The sequence below is a fragment of the Mesoplodon bidens genome (assembly GCF_964165515.1).
Source record: "Mesoplodon bidens genome assembly, chromosome: 9".
Taxonomy (NCBI): domain Eukaryota; kingdom Metazoa; phylum Chordata; class Mammalia; order Artiodactyla; family Ziphiidae; genus Mesoplodon; species Mesoplodon bidens.
This window is the reverse complement of record NC_138166.1, coordinates 61,566,840-61,588,821: the sequence shown is the minus strand read 5'-3', so window position 1 is coordinate 61,588,821 and position 21,982 is coordinate 61,566,840. Positions and strand designations below refer to the sequence as shown.

Sequence of the window (21,982 nt, the reverse complement as noted above, 5' to 3'; positions counted from 1 at the left end):
GCCATAAAAGAAAGAAGAGAGTGAGTAAAATATTTCAAATATTGAATGAAAACCTCCCATCAAATTAGAATTTTACAACCAATGAAATTATCCTTCAAATGTGAAGAAGAAACAAACGTATTCTCAGAAACACAAAAATTAAGAGAATCACTAGCAGGACTACCCTATAAGATATGTTAAAATTTTTTCTTGAGGTAGAAGGAAAATGAAACAGGTCAGAAATTTAGATCTACAAAAGAAAGGAGAAACATTGAAGAAGGAATATATACATGTAAAATAAAATTTTTTATTTTTCCTATTCTTAATTTATGTAAACTATAACTGTTTGCAGTAATAGTAGTAGCAATGTATTGGATGATTAAAGTATATGAATAAGTGAAATAAAATATAATATCACAAGGATGGGAGAGAGGAAGTGGGAATACCCCATTATAAGTTACCTGCATTACATGAGAGGTGGCATAATGTTATTTAAAGGTGACTAGATTAGTTAAACATGAGTAGTGTAAACTCTAAGGAAACCACTAAGTATGTTTTAAAATAAGTATACAGCACGCTAAAAGAGAAAATAGAATAGTCATATAAAATGCTCAATAAAACCGGAGGAAGCAGAAAAAAAGAGGGGAAAAAAGAAACAAAGAACAAATGCAACAAATAGAAAACAATTACAGACATAGTAGGCATAACACAGAGACATTATGCCAATTATATCAATAATCACTTTAAATGTGAATGCTCAAAATACAGCAATTAAAAGATAGAGATTGTCAGAGTGGGTTAAAAAACAACAACCCCCAATTTGAAGTTATCTACAAGAAATCCATTCTAAATATAAACACTGAGACAGATTAAAAGTAAAAGGGATGGAGAAAGATATACCACACTAATCAAAAGAAAGCTGGATTAGCTATATTCACTTCAAACAAAGCAGACTTTAGAACAAGGAAGATTATCAGGGGTAAATATCAGCATTATGTAATGATAAAGGTATAAATTCTCCAGAAAACATAACAATTCTAAATGTGTATGTGTAACAGAGAACAAATCTGACTCCACATTGGCTCAATTCCTTTAGTTCTAACCTTTGTGCTCTGTTGCCTGTGCTTAGTCATGATGGCTCTGCGCCTTTCTCTCTTCAAACAGTAAAATAATGTTGCCTATAGCCTGGAATATACATAATAACCCTTTCTCAAGGCTCTGCCTCCCAGGCTTGACCTTTAAAGGCATAACACTTTTCATTCATATAGAGATAAAAAGTTGCAGAACATTTGTTTTTTTGAAGGTTTATGGGAACATTGTGATCAGACCTATGTAGACAGCTGTAAGAACAAAGAATTATCACATCCCCTCCAGAGTCTGGCTGGCACCAAGATGTCTGAAACAACCAGCCACACACCCTCTCCTCTTTTAGTATAAAAGAAGCCTCACTTCTAACTCAGGTGAGATGGTTCACTAGTCCACCACCTTCTTGATCTGCTGCCGTCCTGAATAAAATCGCCATCCTTTGCCCCAACAACTTGTCTCTTTTATTGGCCTGTCATGCAGTGCGCAGTAGAGCTTGGACCAGGTAACATATGTACTTAACACAAGAGCATAAACATACACGAGGTGAAAACTGATATAACTGAAAGGAGAAATAGGCAAATCCACTATTATAGTTGGAGACTTCACCACCCCTCTTTCAGTAATTGATACACAAAGCAGGCAGAAAATCAGTGAGGGTACTGATGACCTGAACAGCACTATTAACCAACTTGATCCTGTTGAAATGTACAGAAAATTTCATTCAACTATAGGAGAATACATATTCTTCTCAAGCTCACATAGAACATTCAACAAAGTTGACCACATTCCGGGTCATAAAATGTACCTTAATAAATTTATAAGACTAGAAATCACATAAAGTGTGTTTTTATGCCACAATAGAATCAAACTAGAAATCAGTAACAGAAACATAACTATAAAATTTCAAAATATTGGAAGATTAAACAACACAATTCTAAATAACACCTGGGTTAAAGAAATCTTAGGTTTAAAAATATTTTGAACTAAATGAAAATGAAAATACAACTTACCACAATTATCAAAATTTGTAAGGCGTAGCAAAAGCAGTGTTTAGAAGGAAATTTATAGTATTAAATACATATTTTAGAAAATAATAAAGATCTGTAATCTAAGCAACATAAGCTTAAAGCAAGTAGAAGAAAAGAAATAATAAAAATAAGAGCAAAAATCAATGAAATTGAAAAACAGGAAAACAATAGAGAAAAATCAATGAAACCAAAAACTGGTTATTTGAAAAGATCAATAAAAGGGATGACTCTTAGGCAGGCTAAGTGAAAATAAAAGGGAAAAGAAACAAACAATGTGAGAGCCAGGTTTCTCATGGTCGGAGTGGAAATTTACAAATAAACAAGGGGAAGAAGTTAGAACAACCCAGGTAGTAATGGATTAGATTTGAGGACAACAGTATGAACTCACGGTTAGCTTAATATACATACAGATAGTTACATATGGAAAAATTTATACATATGTTTATATAGATGAGTTAGCATACACATATATATTTCCTCCCTCTGTCAGCTGAGAGGGCCTAGAAGCAAAACACCCAGTAGTAATAAGCATGGATAGTACCCAGATCTTGGTTTCTAATATATCATTCTCCTGTAAAAGGAACCAATGCACCTTGAGAGATTGTTGAACTATAAATGATAAACTCGTAACATCTTAAAGTAATGAAGTGCTAAACATGCACACACACACACACACACGCACACACACACACACACACACACAATGATGTGGTATGTCAAAGAGATACAAAAGCCAGCTGAAAAAGCTCCTAACGGCCCAAGCTGGTACAATTTGAGCACACAATACATAAAGCAGTACTGGATTATAACCCAAAATTTAAAATAAATATCCACGAGTCCATACTCATATAAATGATTTCTATAAATAAATAACTGTGGGAGAATAGACAAATCTCCTGTGAAAAAGAATTCCAAATAATTTATTTACATACTACACTTTCTAACTTCTTACTCCTTGAGTGTGGGCTTAGCATAGTGACTCTCTTTCAAATAATAAAGTATGGAAAGGTGGGAGGGAGTAATTTTACAGATAAGAAACCTGACAAACAATACCTGAACCAGGTGATCAAGGTTAACATCAACAGTCATGTCATGTTGATAGTTTGCACCCTTGATACAATGAGATGAGAAAGCTATTTTACCTCTGTGACCTTCCTCCCTCACACCCATAACTCCAGTCTGATTATAAGAAAAATACCAGACAAATCCCAGCTGAATGACACTCTACCAAATATTTGATCAATATTCTTCAAAAATGTCAAGGTTACCAAAAACAAGGAAAGTCTCAGAAACTATAACAGTTAAGAGGAACCTAAGAAGATGTGAAAACTAAATGTAATGTGGTATCTTGGATGGGATCATGGAACAGAAAAAGGACAGCAGGTAAAAACTAAGGAAACAAAAGTACAGACTGTAGTTAATAATGATGTATCAATATTGATTTATTAATTGTAATAAATTACCACACTAATGTAAGATGATAATAATAGAGGAAAGTGGATATGGGGAACTCTGTACTATCTTTGCAATTTTTCTGTAAATCTTAAACTATTCAAAAATTTGTAAAAATTATTTATCTGGCAGTTGGACAAGATGGTATTTAGTATACTTATTCTAACTCTGATATTCAGTGATTTTAAAATAAGATATTTGTGATTTGCTAAGTGACAAATAGCAGCAGCATGCATATATATATACATTAAAATTATACATATATTGAGAGAGACTAGAAATATATACATATATGCATGATTGTGTGTATATATCTATGTAGATGTAATATTACTATATTCGGATATATAAGACAATGTTAAGAATAGTTATCTCTGGATGACATGATTATGGACCATTTTTACTTTCTTCATTTTATTGACAGCATTTTAAAAACAACTGACTAAGGACGCAATTATTTCTGTAAAATAAAAACAAGTCAGTAAAAGTTTTTGTTTTAAAAATCAATGAGTATCCATGATGAGTGTTGCCTGTCTGGACCATGTGCCCCTCCTCCAAGCCTAACCAATTCTTCATGATTACTTCTATCATTGTATTTACAAAATAAATTATATATGTATGTTATTTGTCTGTCTTCCTTCCTAGATTATAAAATTCTTAAGGACAAAAAAATGTGTCACTTCTGCATCACTACTGTCTAGTACAGAGCCCAGTATGTTGTGCGTTTAGGGGCACAGGCAGAGGGCAATGCAATGTGAAATCTTGGGCAAGCAACTGAAGTAACTAATCCAGTTTTCTCATACATAAAATGAGAAATCTGGGCTACTTCCAACTCTGGGGTTCCTTCCAGATTTAAGATTCAACATTCTCTGCCTGTCTCAATGAATTAGGCATAATTTCACAAAATTAGAACTCCAGGGAAATTATGTGACTTGCCCAACTTCTTCTTTTGCATCTTCTGGAAGATGATGGAAGATTGAGATTCAGGAAATGTCTGCTCCGTGGGAATTGGTTCAGAAAGCCTTTTTCTGTAGGTTTTAAATAATTTATTATTTGCAGTTAAATTTGTCCTTGAAAATTTACAAAGGTTTGAGCAAATCAGCGTGGTTAAAATATGGAAGGATTAAATACAAGGGTAATTATTTCATTAAGGCCTTACTGAAATTATTCTTTAAAAAAGTTCTGCAATATGCAGAAAATACTCTGTGTGATAAAGTGAACATATTGCTACATGTGTGTCATTCTGATTACACTGCTTTTTCCTTGGGCCTGAGATTAACAAAGAATGATGAAAAAGGACAAGTCACCATCCATACATCTTGAAGTCAAACTCTGAGCCCCTTCCACCCTCCGCGGTTCTGCCATCTCTTAATCAGCAACAGTTTCCAGTTTTCCTACTCCTATTCCCCACTGACACTGATCCCTTGAAACATCAAGTTCACCTAGAAGAGCCTATTACAACTTGTTTTAGTTTTCTATCGAGCTGCAACAAAGTACTACAAATTTAGTAGCTTAAGACAACACAAATTATATTATAGTTCTAGAGGTCAGAAATCCAACATTCGTCTCACCGGACTAAATTAAGGGGTTAGCAAGTCTGCACTCCTTTCTGAGGGCTCTTGGTAAGGAGCCATTTCCTGCCTTCTCCGGCTTCTAGAGGCTGCCCGCACTCTTCAGATCCTGGCCCCTCCTCCAGCTTCAGTACCAGCAGTATAGCATAGACCAATCTCTCGGACACTGATATTCTACTCCTGCTATGACATCTCCTTTTCCGACTGTGACTCCCCCCCCTCTCTCCAATAAGGACACTTACAGTCACGTTGGGCCCACCCAGATAATCCAGGATAGTCTCCCCATCTCAAGATCCTTCATTTATTCATATCTGCAAAGTCCCTTTTGATATGTAAGGTAGCATATCGACATCTTTGGTATGGGGGCCATGTTTCTGTCTACCATGTATCTGTCTTTCTCTCAATATCCAACAGAGTGGACACCTCTATTTTCGTGGCAATCTCTGAGTGAGGCACTTTTTGGTACCAGTCACATCTTGTCACAGAGAAGTCACTACTTTGTCAGTTCTATAAGATGACCCTTTTAGAAAGTGTAAATGGATATGTGAGGCTCTAATTAAAGCACGCAATACTTTTCTATTCAGACAAAATTTGTGTTTTCTTAAGAGTATAGCTTTGGTGAGACAGACTCAGATTTAAATCTGGGCTATATCATCAATTATCTGTGTCACTTAGAATAAACTGCTTTCTTTTTCTGAGTTTGCCATCTCTAATTCAGCCACATTTTCTACCACCTAATTAAAGACCCCACCATCCCTGAGATTTTTTCTTTAATGTGAGATTTGAAGGATATACAGGATGTCTTAAATTATACAGTAACTGTCATAATTGAGCTTCATAGACTTATTAGAAATAAATGAGTAGAAAATAAGGAAGATCTTATAATTTGGGTGGGCTTTTTACTTGAAAGGTCTAAGGTTTGATATATTCATTCTCTCCTCTGAAAATATTTTCAATATCTATTCTCTAGAACCTATAAACACATGCCAAAAAATCTTAGAAAAACTACCTAAGTGTCTAACAAGACACCCAGGTGATGAAGTATTATGCAGATTATAAGATATGATGTTTATAAAAAGAGTTTTATTTTTAATCTCCGGGTCCCTTCCTCTCCTAGCCCAATCCTTGTGTCTCTGTGATTCTCTGAAACTTGTCCAAGTTGCTCTGCATGCCCTGTGGTTCTGGGAGTCCAGCTCTTTTCTCCTTTTTAAAAAATTAAACTAAGTTCCCAAATGTACCCTCCTTCCTTCCCCAGTGCCCCTCTTTAATAAAATTATATTAAACTTGCTAAAAGTTCAATGTTTAACTAGAAACCTAGTATATTATTAGCAACATAACTTATTCAGGATGACTCAAAATATACAGACTATTTCTTTTCCTAGCACAATATCAATGGCATCTTCAAACATGACAGAGAAAATCATTAGTCCTACCTGTAAAGAGTGTCACACCTTGATCATATTCTTCCGATCTGTGTCCTGCTTCCTTCATTCTCTTTTCTCATTCCCTCATTTACATTCCCACCTTCAGTCATTCTTTATTTAAAAATGTATCAGTCTGGCTCATTGCAAACATTTTAAACAATACATATTAAATAATATAATGTGTATAAAATGAAGTGAGAAAATTTTCCCACCTTCTCAATCTTGTGAGGTAATTATTATAAAAAGTGTTGCCAATCATTGTCTTCCATAATTTTTCACTTATGAACACCTGCTGGACATCACGCCATGTCCAAGCATGTAGATCTGACTTATTTTTGGTGGTCACATAGCAGTCATTGAATGGACATACCATGATTTGTTTCTCTCTAATGCTCTCTTTATTGTTGCTGCAGAAAGCAGGACGTGTCCCTTGTTGCATTTATCACTCCATGTAATTTTCAGTGGAGAAATACCAAAAAATAATGAAAAAAAGCCGTCCTTAAAAATATCTTTCCCTCCAAAATTTCTCACTTCTGGATCTTTTGCCTTGGAGGAGTTTGGGGAGTGGTCTGGTAAAGTTATTATTTAGCTGCACATTATCAAACATGAATAGACAATTACTAGAGCCCAATTCCCCCTCTCTTGACAGTTCCTTAGTGATAGTGATTGAAATGGGCCATTCTCACGTCAGAACCAGAAGTGAGAGGGAGTCCTGTGCTGACTTAATAAACGTATCTGCTGAAAATACAATTGTTTTTATTCTACAGGGGGGCAGACAGACAGACACATATATATGTGTGTACATATAAACATATATATAGCAATTTTATTTATATATGTTGATATATAAATATATATCCTTAAATATGTTCTACTGTCTGATTGGAACATTCAATTTCATCAGTATTTAGTATGTTTCATTAATTAACAACTTATATTAAAGATGAGGTACTAAAATACCATTCTGACTATGGCATTTTGAACATTCTTCTGAATGACATCCTCACACAGAAATATCACTATCTGGAAACCAGAAATGGAGCACCATGCTTATAAGCAGTTCTTACCTCCTGGACTTCTCTCTCTCTCTCTCTCTCTCTCTCTCTCTCTCTCTCTTTCTCCCTGCCACACACACCCCTCTCCTTCCCTGGAATTAGCAATCTCTCATGACCACACATTTATTTGTCAATTCTCAGCTGCAACTCTAGATTATCATTTTGATTTACACCCATCCACAGAGAATTACTTTTCCTTCTTGTCTCTTTCCCAGTGAATTCTTCAACCCCCTCATCATCAATGGCATTTAACATCATTCTATTTGTTTCTAACAGCTGAAGTCCCCTCAATTTCACCTGCATTCAACTCAAGTCTGTTAGCTTAGTTTCAGTCAAAAGATTCTTACAAATAGGAAGGAGAAAGGAAGCTGATTTCCTGTGTCTCTCCTTTTAACGATCAGGGAGAGCAATTAGGTTGCTATGGCACAAAGGAAAGGTCCTGATAAACAGTCTTACCTCCTCCAGTTGGAGTGAAGCTCAGGGACAAGTAAAGTTCATCCCCTAAAGAAGCTGACTGTCATAGTCCCATACACTGACCCCATCCACCTGCAACAAAAGCTTCACTGCTCAACTGTCTGAAAGTTGTATACGTGGACAGTTCCTGCAGGAAACAGTGTAGCATTTGCCTAATATTGCATAACATTTTCATAATCCATGCCCATTTGTCATAAGAAAAAACCTGTTTTCCTGATATTTTATATCAGGAAGCATTTGAAACGGGACTGAGACAGTGAGGCTCCTTCACACAAATGAACCAGACTAGAGGAGACTTCTTGCATCCCTTGGTCCCACAAGATTTTTGGAGGTCTACTTTGTGCCAGACCACGGGCTAGGAAAAGGAAATGTGAACATGAACAAATCATTCTTCTCTCCCCCAAGAAGCTTGTAGCCATTTGAGGGCCACAGCCAGTAACTCCCAGGGAGGAACAGTGAGGGCAGAGAGGGAGAGGGCATGTCCTATCTAATGGAAATTTGGGAAGGCTTCACCAAGGATATAATGCATGCCATGAGTTTTGAAGCATGAATAGGAGCTTCCCTGATGAACAAAGACTGAACTAGGCTTGAAGCTGTGGGGAGGATGCATATGCAAAGGCATAAAATTATTGAACGGATGATACCTTTGGGGAACTGCAAATTGTCTGCATGGCTGAAACACAGAGTATGTGGTCGCAAAGGGGAGAAATGAGGCTGAAGAAGAAGGAAGCCTCACCTGGTGGGCTGACTTATGACTTAGAAAACCGTGGGTAGACTTCCGGGGAAGATGGCGGAAGAGTAAGACGCAGAGATCACCTTCCTCCCCACAGATACACCAGAAATACAGCTACACGTGGAACAACTCCTACAGAACACCTACTGAACGCTGACAGAAGACCTCAGACCCCCCAAAAGGCAAGAAATTCCCCACGTACCTGGGTAGGGCAAAGCGGAGAGATTCCCGCACAGAGGATCGGTGCCAACCGGCACTCACCAGCCCGAGAGGCTTGTCTGCTCACCCACCGGGGCGGGCGGGGCTGGGAGCTGAGGCTCGGGCTTTGGTCGGAGGGCAGGGAGCAGACTGGGGTTGGCGGCGTGAACACAGCCTGAAGGGGTTAGTGCGCCACAGCTAGCTGGGAGGGAGTCCGGGAAAAAGTTTGGACCTGCTGAAGAGGCAAGAGACTTTTTCTTCCCTCTTTGTTTCCTGGTGCGCGAGGAGAGGGGATTAAGAGCGCTGCTTAAAGGAGCTACAGAGACGGGCGCGAGCCGCGGCTGAAAGCGCGGACCCCAGAGACTGGCGTGGGACGCTGGGGCTGCTGCCGCCGCCAGGAGACCTGTGTGAGAGCACAGGTCACTGTCCAGGGCCCCCTTCCGGGGAGCCTGTGCAGCCCGTCACTGCCGGGGTCCCGAGATCCAGGACGGCTTCCCCGGGAGAGCGCACGGCGCGTCTCACGCTAGTGCCTGCAACGTCATGCCGCCTCTGACGCTGCAGGCTCGCACCGCAGTCCGTGCCCCTCCCTCCTCCCAGGCCTGAGTGAGCCAGAGTCCCCGAAGCAGCTGCTCCTTTAACCCTGTCCTGTCTGAGCGAAGAACAGACGCCCTCCGGCGACCTACACGCAGAGGCGGGGCCAAATCCAAAGCTGAGACCCAGGAGCTGTGAGAACAAAGAAGAGAAAGGGAAACCTCTCCCAGCAGCCTCAGAAGCAGCGGATTAAAGCTCCACAATCAACTTGATGTACCCTGCATCTGTGGAATACATGAATAGACAACGAATCATCCCAAATTGAGGAGCCAGGAGTCAGTGCTGTGCCTCTGAGGTGGGAGAGCCAACTTCAGGACACTGGTCCACAAGAGACCTCCCAGCTCCACATAATATCAAATGGCGAAAATCTTCCAGAGATCTCCATCTCAACACCAGCACCCAGCTTCACTCAACGACCAGCAAGCTACAGTGCTGGACACCCTATGCCAAACAACTAGCAAGACAGGAACACAATGCCACCCATTAGCAGAGAGGCTGCCTAAAATCATAAAAAGTCCGCAGACACCCCAAAACACACCACCAGATGTGGACCTGCCCACCAGAAAGACAAGATCCAGCCTCATCCACCAGAACACAGGCACTAGTCCACTCCACCAGGAAGCCTACACAACCCACTGAACCAACCCTAGCCACTGGGGACAGACACCAAAAACAACGGGAACTACGAACCTGCAGCCTGCAAAAAGGAGACCCCAAACACAGTAAGATAAGCAAAATGAGAAGACAAAAATACAGCAGGAAAAGGAGCAAGATAAAAACCCACCAGACCTAACAAATAAAGAGGAAATAGGCAGTCTACCTGAAAAAGAATTCAGAATAATGATAATAAAGATGATCCAAAATCTTGGAAATAGAATAGACAAAATGCAAGAAACAGTTAACAAGGACCTAGAAGAACTAAAGATGAATCAAGCAACGATTCAAAACACAATAAATGAAAAATACTCTAGATGGGATCAATAGCAGAATAACTGAGGCAGAAGAACGGGTAAGTGACGTGGAAGATGAAATAGTGGAAATAACTACTGCAGAGCAGAAGAAAGAAAAAAGAATGAAGAGAACTGAGGACAGTCTCAGAGACCTCTGGGACAACATTAAACACACCAACATTCGAATTATAGGGGTTGCAGAAGAAGAAGAGAAAAAGAAAGGGTCTGAGAAAATATTTGAAGAGATTATAGTTGAAAACTACCCTAATATGGGAAAGGAAATAGTCAAGTCCAGAAGGCACAGAGAGTCCCATACAGGATAAATCCAAGGAGGAATACACCAAGACACATATTAATCAAACTGTCAAAAATTAAATACAAAGAAAACATATTAAAAGCAGCAAGGGAAAAACAACAGATAACACACAAGGGAATCCCCATAAGGTTAACAGCTGACCTTTCAGCAGAAACTCTGCAAGCCAGAAGGGACTGGCAGGACATATTTAAAGTGATGAAGGAGAAAAACCTGCAACCAAGATTACTCTACCCAGCAAGGATCTCATTCAGATTTGATGGAGAAATTAAAACCTTTACAGACAAGCAAAAACTGAGAGAGTTCAGCACCACCAAACCAGCTTTACAACAAATGCTAAAGGAACTTCTCTAGGCAAGAAACACAACAGAAGGAAAAGACCTACAATAACGAACCCAAAACAATTAAGAAAATGGGAATAGGAACATACATATCGATAATTACCTTAAATGTAAATGGACTAAATCCTCCCACCAAAAGACACAGATTGGCTGAATGGATACAAAAACAAGACCCATATATATGCTGTCTACAAGAGACCCACTTCAGACACAGAGACACATACAGACTGAAAGTAAGGGGATGGAAAAAGATATTCCATGCAAATGGAAACCAAAAGAAAGCTGGAGTAGCAATTCTCATATCAGACAAAATAGACTTTAAAACAAAGACTACTAGAAGAGACAAAGAAGGACACTACATAATGATCAAGGGATCGATCCAAGAAGAAGATATAACAATTGTAAATATTTATGCACCCAACATAGGAGCACCTCAATACATAAGGCAAATACTAACAGCCAGAAAAGGGGAAATCGACAGTAACACATTCATAGTAGGGGACATTAACACCCCACTTTCACCAATGGACAGATCATCCAAAATGAAAATAAATAAGGAAAGACAAGCTTTAAATGATACATTAAACAAGATGGACCTAATTGATATTTATAGGACATTCCATCCAAAAACAACAGAATACACATTTTTCTCCAGCGCTCATGGAACATTCTCCAGGATAGATCATATCTTGGGTCACAAATCAAGCCTTGGTAAATTTAAGAAAATTGAAATTGTATCAAGTATCTTTTCCGACCACAATGCTATGAGACTAGATATCAATTACAGGAAAAGATCTGTAAAAAATACAAACACATGGAGGCTAAACAATACACTACTTAATAACGAAGTGATCACTGAAGAAATCAAAGAGGAAATTAAAAAATACCTAGAAACAAATGACAATGGAGACACGACGACCCAAAACCTATGGAATGCAGCAAAAGCAGTTCTAAGGTGGAAGTTTATAGCAATACAATCCCACCTTAAGAAACAGGAAGCATCTCGAATAAACAACCTAACCTTGCACCTAAAGCAATTCGAGAAAAAAGAACAAAAACACCCCAAAGTTAGCAGAAGGAAAGAAATCATAGGGCTTCCCTGGTGGCGCAGTGGTTGAGAGTCTGCCTGCCGATGCAGGGGACACGGGTTCGTGCCCCGGTCTGGGAAGATCCCACATGCCTCGGAGCAGCTGGGCCCGTGAGCCATGGCCACTGAGCCTGCACGTCCGGAGCCTGTGCTCCGCAACGGGAGAGGCCACAACAGTGGGAGGCCCGCGTACCGCAAAAAAAAAAAAAAAAAAAAAAAAAGAAATCATAAAAATCAGATCAGAAATAAATGAAAAAGAAATGAAGGAAACGATAGCAAAGATCCTCAATGGTGAAAAACTGAAACCATTTCCACTAAGATCAGGAACAAGACAAGGTTGCCCACTCTCACCACTCTTATTCAACATAGTTTTGGAAGTTTTAGCCACAGCAATCAGAGAAGAAAAGGAAATAAAAGGAATCCAAATCGGAAAAGAAGAAGTAAAGCTGTCACTGTTTGCAGATGACATGATACTATACATAGAGAATCCTGAAGATGCTACCAGAAAACTACTAGAGCTAATCAATGAATTTGGTAAAGTAGCAGGATACAAAATTAATGCACAGAAATCTCTGTCATTCCTATATACTAATGATGAAAAATCTGAAAGTGAAATCAAGGAAACACTCCCATTTACCACTGCAACAAAAAGAATAAAATATCTAGGAATAAACTTACCTAAGGAGACAAAAGACCTGTATGCAGAAAATCATAAGACACTGATGAACGAAATTAAAGGTGATACAAATAGATGGAGAGATATACCATGTTCTTGGATTGGAAGAATCAACATTGTGAAAATGACTCTACTACCCAAAGCAATCTACAGATTCAATGCAATCCCTATCAAACTACCACTGGTATTTTTCACAGAACTAGAACAAAAAAATTCACAATTTGCATGGAAACACAAAAGACCCCAAATAGCCAAAGCAATCTTGAGAACGAAAAATGGAGTTGGAGGAATCAGGCTCCCTGACTTCAGACTATACTACAAAGCTACAGTAATCAAGACAGTATGGTACTGGCACAAAAACAGAAAGATAGATTAATGGAACAGGATAGAAAGCCCAGAGATAAACGCACGCACATATGGTCACCTTATCTTTGATAAAGGAGGCAGGAATGTACAGTGGAGAAAGGACAGTCTCTTCAATAAGTGGTGCTGGGAAAACTGGACAGGGACATGTAAAAGTATGAGATTAGATCACTCCCTAACACCATACACAAAAATAAGCTCAAAATGGATTAAAGACCTAAATGTAAGGCCAGAAACTCTCAAACTCTTAGAGGAAAACACAGGCAGAACACTCTATGACATAAATCACAGCAAGATCCTTTTTGACCCACCTCCTAGAAAAATGGAAATAAAGACAAAAATAAACACATGGGACCTAATGAAACTGAAAAGCTTTTGCACAGCAAAGGAAACCATAAACAAGACCAAAAGACAACCCTCAGAATGGGAGAAAATATTTGCAAATGAAGCAACTGACAAAGGATTAATCTCCAAAATTTATAAGCAGCTCATGCAGCTCAATAACAAAAAAACAAACAACCCAATCCAAAAATGGGCAGAAGACCTAAATAGACATTTCTCCACAGAAGATATACAGACTGCCAACAAACACATGAAAGGATGCTCAACATCTTTGCTCATTAGAGAAATGCAAATCAAAACTACAATGAGATATCATCTCACACCAGTCAGAATGGCCATCATCAAAAAATCTAGAAACAATAAATGCTGGAGAGGGTGTGGAAAAAAGGGAACCCTCTTGCACTGCTGGTGGGAATGTGAATTGGTAGAGCCACTATGGAGAACAGTATGGAGGTTCCTTAAAAAACTACAAATAGAACTACCATATGACCCAGCAATCCCACTACTGGGCATATACCCTGAGAAAACCGTAATTCAAAGAGTCATGTACCAAAATGTTCATAGCAGCCCTATTTACAATAGCCCGGAGATGGAAACAACCTAAGTGTCCATCATCGGATGAATGGATAAAGAAGATGTGGCACATATATACAATGGAATATTACTCAGCCATAAAAAGAAACGAAATTGAGCTATTTGTAATGAGGTGGATGGACCTAGAGTCTGTCATACAGAGTGAAGTAAGTCAGAAAGAGAAAGACAAATACTGTATGCTGACACACATATATGGAATTTAAGGGAAAAAATGTCATGAAGAACACAGGGGTAAGACAGGAATAAAGACACAGACCTACTAGAGAATGGACTTGAGGATATGGGGAGGGGGAAGGGTAAGCTGTGACAAAGCGAAAGAGAGGCATGGACATATATACACTACCAAACGTAAGGTAGATAGCTAGTGGGAAGCAGCCGCATAGCACAGGGAGATCAGCTCGGTGCTTTGTGACCGCCTGGAGGGGTGGGATAGGGAGGGTGGGAGGGAGACGCAAGAGGGAGGGGATATGGGAACATAGGTATATGTATAACTGATTAATTTTGTTATAAAGCAGAAACTAACACACCATTGTTAAGCAATTATACTCCAATAAAGATGTAAAAAAAAAAACCTGTGAATTTAGCTAATTATAATGATTCTACACTTTAGTGTCTGAACTTAGCATATTATTTGTAATTGTGAGAGAGAAGCATTGAAGACAAGAGTTCAACATATATTTTGTTACTCAGGATACTCCGAAAACGAGTGATTTGTTTGGGCAAATGACTTAGTTTGAATTAGGGCAGTGAATACCAACTTCCAAATAATGAGAATAATTAAAGTACATTAAATATTAAAGCTGTCATTACTTCATAGGAATATTCCTTTGACACTTCAGAAGGATCTTCAAGGCTTTAGAAAGGGTCGGCCTGTGATCAGCATGAGTACCACTCTGTGTGAGGGCCAAGTTGATTGCCCCCAAGATCTGCTGGGGAGGAGGTGAGCTTAGTGTTCTCCTATTCTAAAAAGCACTTGGGGCTTCCCTGGTGGCGCAGTGGTTGAGAGTCTGCCTGCCGACGCAGGGGACGTGGGTTCATGCCCCGGTCCGGGAGGATCCCGCATGCCACGGAGCGGCTGGGCCCGTGAGCCATGGCCGCTGGGCCTGTGCGTCCGGAGCCTGTGCTCCGCAACGGGAGAGGCCACAACAGTGAGAGGCCCACGTACTGAAAAATAAAAATAAATAAATAAATAAAAATAAAAAGCACTTGCATTTAGAGTATTTTTACACTTTTGTGTTCTGTGAAGCCTCCTGACAGATTGAATTTGGGTCAGCATAATAAATGAAGCACTGCACTAATAATGTTAATACAAACAAATAATCAGAATAAACCACATTTACCCACATGATCTAACAAACACATGGTCTTGTGGTTGAAACTTGGCAAGTTAAGTGTCATAAGAACCCTGAAAGGAAGGTGGAATGAATTGGTAATTTTATCCCTAGGTCAGACCTCCGTTCTTGATATTTCCCTGTTCCCACAGAATGGCAAACCCTTGAAATAGCAAGCGCATTCTATTGTTAACATTTCTTCCTCTGTGAAATTGAATTAATGATTATAATTTGCTCCATTCATATTGGCTTTACAGCTTCATTAAGTGCTTTCACATGCATTATTTTACTTTGTTTGTAAAGATTTGTTGGATACCCAGGGCAGGAAAGTTGTTGTTTTTTATTGTTTTTTTTTTCCCCTCCTACATTTAACATGTAAGAAGCTAAGACTCAGAAAGGTGATTTGCTTTGTCCAAGGTCACATGACCTGAACCACAATGCTTGCTTCTATCTCCAAGTCTGAATACCCTTTTGCAATCATACTGCCTCGAGGACATTTCCTTAAAAGGGAGTTGCGCACAGTTAGTAACTTGTACTGTTTGGACGGTCTCCAGGACTCCTGACCATTTTCCAGAGCTCCCAAGTGATTTTGGATGGCACAGTGTCCATCTTCCCTAGCCGCCTTCAATGTCCTGACCAGGACTTCGCCTCATAAAAATTGGCTTGTTTCCTTCCACCTTGTCTTTGACCTCTCTTGTACTCACATGGTTTCCCCAGGTTCTGTCTCCTGCCTCTACTTGGACTCTCTCTCTCTGTCTAGCATCTTAGAGTTTCAAATCTTTTGAATGCCTGACTGTCCTCAATTTATTTCTTTTATCAATACTGCTCTTTTATTGTTTCTATGAGGATGTAGGACTGCAGATGATAAAACAAGTACTGTCTCAATTTTATGTCTGTCCCAGTTCCATGCTCAGCATCTCAGACTTCCAATTACCTGTCAGGGAGGATGAGTCACTGAGGGGTATAGGCACGAAATTAACTGCCCCCAGAGAACAAGGGCAGGGTGAAAGCCTCCTCCATTCCTCACCGGAACCAAAATAGGCATTCTAGGACAGGTCAGTCCAAAAGGGTTACTAACTCAAGATAGATTGGGTGGATGGCATAAGAATATAAATATGGTCAAGAGGAAACCAAGGCCATGTCTAGAAATATAATGCAGAAGTTCAAGTCTGAGGATCAGTGAGTTTTCAAGACTAAGATTCTGAGGAATCAGGGAGTCCTATGGTAGAGGTGAGATTTGCTACTACAAGAACCAGGTATGTTGGATAGGAGATGTTTAAGCAACAAAGATTAACTTGATTTTGGCTTTGGGATTAGTTACAGGATGTAGGCATGAATACAGAGGGGCAAAGTCTTAACAAAATACACAGATCCATGAATAGCCATCTGCAAGGTAAAGACAGCAAGCAGAAAAAGGAAAGGACTTGCAAGAGAGAAAAGGTGATAGGCAGGGGAAAGAAGGATGACAAAGAGTAACAGAGTCTCATTTAATAAACCAGAGCTTCATAGGGCTCCAGTCCCTTTCCAGCACTGTCTACCTCTAATACGAGACATAAATAGAAACCTCCAGCTACATGGAGCTAGTCAAATCTCCCCAGACCCTCAACTTTATCTTGACTCCATGACTTTGCATATGCTTTCCCTGCTCCCTGACATCCTCCTGGTTAGTCCACTTGAAAAACACCTAAGCACTTATCAGGGCTTGACTTACAGATGATCTCCTTTATAAATCTCTCCTTGATGCCTTACTCACCAATTTATTTAAGCACTGTTTGTGTTCCCAACATTGTTCTAATGAAAACCTCACATTAACCCTATGGTATAGATGCTAATGTTATTCCCATTTTGCAGATGAGAAACCTGACATGAAAAGGTTAAGGAACACATTATCTCAAAGGAAGAATTAGGAGTCAAACCCTGATGGTAGTGGGTTCCAGAGTCTGTACTGTTAACTACTATTGATATGCCTCTCCAAGGCTGTTAATCTCCCCTTTCTGATGCCATTACTGTACCTTGAATATATTACTATAATATCACTTGTCTATGTGACTTTCTTACCCACTAAACTTGAAGATTCTGTACAGCTGAGCCAAAGACTTATCTTTGTTCATAGCCTTGCACCTATTAACTCCAGAAAATATTCCTCTGTACTTTTTTTTAAAAAAAAAACAGATCTTAATTGGAGTATAATTGCTTCACAATACTGTGTTAGTTTCTGCTGCACAACAAAGCGAATCAGCCATATGCACACACATGTCCCAATATCCCTCCCTCTTGAGCCTCCCTCCCATCCTCCCTAGCCCACCCCTCTAGGTCATCACAAAGCACCGAGCTGGAGCTGATCTCCCTGTGCTATGCGGCTGCTTCCCACCAGCCAGCTATTTGACATTAGGTCGTGTGTGTATGTCGATGCTACTCTCACTTCGCCCCAGCTTAGCTCTCCCACCCCATGTCCTCAAGTCCATTTTCTACGTCTACCTCTTATTTCCTGCCCTGCAACTAGGCTCATCAGTACCATTTTTTTTTTTTAGATTCCATATATATGTGTTAGCACATGGTATTTGTTTTTCTCTTTATGACTTACTTCACTCTAAATGACAGATTCTAGGCCCATCCACCTCACTACAAATAGCTCAATTTTGTTTCTTTTTATGGCTGAGTAATAGTCCATTGTATATATGTCCACATCTTCTTTATCCATTCATCTGTCCATGGACATTTAGGTTGGTTCCATGTCCTGGGTATTGTAAATAGTGCAGCAATGAACATTGTGGTACATGTCTCTTTTTGAGTTATGGTTTTCTCAGGGTATATGCCCAGTAGTGGGATTGCTGGGTCATATGGTAGTTCTATTTTTAGTTTTTTTAAGGAACCTCCATACTGTTTTCAATAGTGGTTGTATCAATTTACATTCCCACCAAGAGTGCAGGAGGGTTCTGTTTCACCACACTCTTTCCAGAATTTATTGTTTCTAGTTTTTATGATTATGGCCATTCTGACCAGCATGAGGTGATACATCATTGTAGTTTTGATTTGCATTTCTCTGATAATTAGTAATGCTGAGCATCTTTTCATTTGCCTCTTGGCCATCTATATGTCTTCCTTGGTGAAATGTCTATTTAGGTCTTCCACCCATTTTTTTTTTTTTTTTTTTGCGGTACGCGGGCCTCTCACTGTTGTGGCCTCTCCAGTTGCGGAGCACAGGCTCCGGATGTGCAGGCCCAGTGGCCATGGCTCACGGGCCCAGCTGCTCCGCAGCATGTGGGATCTTCCTGGACTGGGGCACGAACCTGTGTCCCCTGCATTGGCAGGCAGACTCTCAACCACTGCGCCACCAGGGAAGCCCTTCCACCCATTTTTTAACTGGATTGTTTGTTTTTTGATATTGAGCTCCATGAGCTGTTTGTATATTTGGGAGATTAATCCTTTGTTGTTTCATTTGAAAATATTCTCTCCCATTCTGAGAGTTGTCTTTTTGTCTTGTTTATGGTTTCCTTTGCTGCACAAAAGCTTTTAAGTTTAATTAAGTCCCATTTGTTTCTTTTTGTTTTTTTTCCATTACTCTAGGAGGTGGGTCAAAAAAGATTTTGCTGTGGTTTATGTCAAAGAGTGTTTTTCCTATGTTTTCCTCTAAGAGTTTTATAGTGTCTGGTTGTACATTTAAGTCTTTAATCCATTTGGAGTTTATTTTTGTGTATGGTGTTCGGTAGTGTTCTAATTTCATTCTTTTACATGTAGCTGTCCACTTTTCCCAGCACCACTTATTGAAGAGGCTGTCTTTTCTCCATTGGTATGTTCTTGCCACCTTTGTTATAAATTAGGTGCCCATATGTGTGTGGGTTTATCTCTGGGCATTCTATCCTGTACCACGGATCTATATTTCTGTTTCTGTGCCAGTACCATACTGTCTTGATTACTGTAGCTTTGTAGTATAGTTTGAAGTCAGGGAACCTGATTCCTCCAACTCCGTTTTTCTTTCTCAAGATTGCTTTGGCTATTCGGGGTCTTTTGTGTTTCCATACGAATTGTAAAATTTTTTGTTCTAATTCTGTGAAGAATGCCATTGGTAGGCTAATAGGGACTGCACTGAATTTGTAGATTACTTTGGGGAGTATAGTCATTTTCACAATATTGATTCTTCTAGTTCAAGACATGGTATATCTCTCCATCTGTTTATATCATCTTTGATTTCTTTCATCGGTGTTTTATAGTTTTCTGAGTATGACACTTTCACCTCCTTAGGCAGGTTTATTCCTAGGTATTTTATTCTTTTTGTTGCAATGGTAAATGGGAGTGTTTCCTTAATTTCTCTTACAGATTTTTCATCATTAGTGTATAGGAATACCAGAGATTTCTGTGCATTAATTTTGTATCCTGCAACCTTACCAAATTCATTGATTAGTTCTAGTATTTTTCTGGTGGCATCTTTAGGATTTTCTATGTATAGTATCATGTCATCGACAAACAGTGACAGTTTTACTTCTTCTTTTCCAACTTGTATTCCTTTTATTTCTTTTTCTTCCCTGATTGCTGTGGCTAGGACTTCCAAAACTATGTTGAATAGGAGTGGCGAGAGTGACATCCTTGTCTTGTTCCTGATATTAGTGGAAATGCTTTCAGTTTTTCATAATTGAGGACGATGCTTGCTGTGGGTTTGTCATATATGGCCTTTATTATATTGAGGTAGGTTCCCTCTATGCCCATTTTCTGGAGAGTTTTTATCATAAATCGGTGTTTAATTTTGTCAAAAGCTTTTTCTGCATCTATTGAGATGATCGTATGGTTTTTATTCCTTAATTTGTTAATGTAGTGTATCACATTGATTGATTTGTGTATATTGAAGAATCCTTATATCCCTGGGATAAATCCCACTTGATCATGGTGTATGATCCTTTTAATGTGCTGTTAGATTCTGTTTGCTAGTATTTTGTTCAGGATTTTTGCATCTATGTTCATCAGTGATATTGGTGTATAATTTTCTTTTTTTGTGACATCTTTGTCTGGTTTTGGTATCAGGGTGATGGTGGCATCATAGAATGAATTTGGGAGTGTTTCTCCCTCTGCAATTCTTTGGAAGTGTTTTAGAAGGATGGGTGTTAGCTCTTCTCTAAGTGTTTGATAGAATTCGCCTGTGAAGTCATCTGGTCCTGGACTTTTGTTTGTTGGAAGATTTTAAATTATGGTTTCAATTTCATTACTTGTCATAGGTCTGTTTATATTTTCTAATTCTTCCTGGTTCAGTCTTGGAAAATTGTACCTTTCCCAGAATTTGTCCATTTCTTCGTGGTTGTCCATTTTATTGGCATGTAATTGTTTGTAGTAGTCTCTTATAATCCTTTGTATTTCTGCAGTGTCAGTTGTGATTTCTCCTTTTTCATTTCTCATTTTATTGATTTGCATCCTCTCCCTTTTTTTCTTGATGAGTCTGGCTAAGAATTTATCAATTTTGTTTATCTTCTCAAAGAACCAGCTTTAGTTTTACTGATCTTTGCTATTGTTTTCTTTGTTTCTATTTCATTTATTTCTGCTCTGTTCTTTATGATTTTTTTCCTTCTACTGACTTTGGGTTTTCTTTGTTCTTCTTTCTCTAGTTGTTTTAAGTATAGGGTTAGATTGTTTATTTGAGATTTTTCTTGTTGTCTTGACATGAGATTGTATTGCTATAAACTTCCCTCTTAGAACTCCTTTTGCTGCGTCCCATAGTTTTGGGTCATCATGTTTTCATTGTCATTTGTTTCTATGTATTTTTAAATTTCTTCTTTGATTTCTTCAGTGATCTCTTGGTTATTTAGAAGTGCACTGTTTAACCTCCATGTATTTGTGTTTTTACAGTTTTTTTCCTGTAATTGATTTCCAGTCTCATAGTGTTGTGGTCAGAAAACTTGCTTGATATGATTTCAATTTTCTTAAATTTTCTGAGGCTTGATTTGTGACCCAAGATGTGATCTATCCTGGAGAATGTTCCATGTGCATTTGAGAAGAAAGTGTATTCTGCCACTTTTGGGTGGAATGTTCTATAAAGATCAATTAGATCTATCTGGTCTATTGTGTCATTTAAAGCTTGTGTTTCCTTATTTATTTTCTGTTTGGATGATCTGTCCATTGGTGTAAGTGGGGTGTTAATAGTCCCCTACTATTATTGTGTTACTGTCGATTTCTCCTTTGATGGTTGTTAGCATTTGCCTTATGTATTGAGGTGCTCTTATGTTGGGTGCATAGACATTTATAATTGTTGTATCTTCTTCTTGGATTGATCCTTTGATCATTATGTAGTGTCCCTCCTTACTTGTTGTAACAGTCTTTATTTTAAAGTCTATTTTATCTGATATGAGTATTGCTACTCCAAATTTCTTTTGATTTTCATTTGCATGGAATATCTTTTTCCATCTCTTCA

The 21,982-nt window shown here is 38.8% G+C and overlaps 1 protein-coding gene across 1 annotated transcript in view; it reads right to left on the bottom strand.

The window, feature by feature from the left end:
- The window catches only part of ITPRID1 (ITPR interacting domain containing 1), a 100,537-nt gene extending 92,405 nt beyond the window's left edge, over window positions 1-8,132 (bottom strand). Inside the window, 1 exon segment of the mRNA XM_081244330.1 lies at window positions 8,052-8,132. The gene's annotated coding sequence lies outside the window, so the exon portion shown is untranslated.
- Between the last annotated feature and the right edge of the window lie 13,850 nt (window positions 8,133-21,982).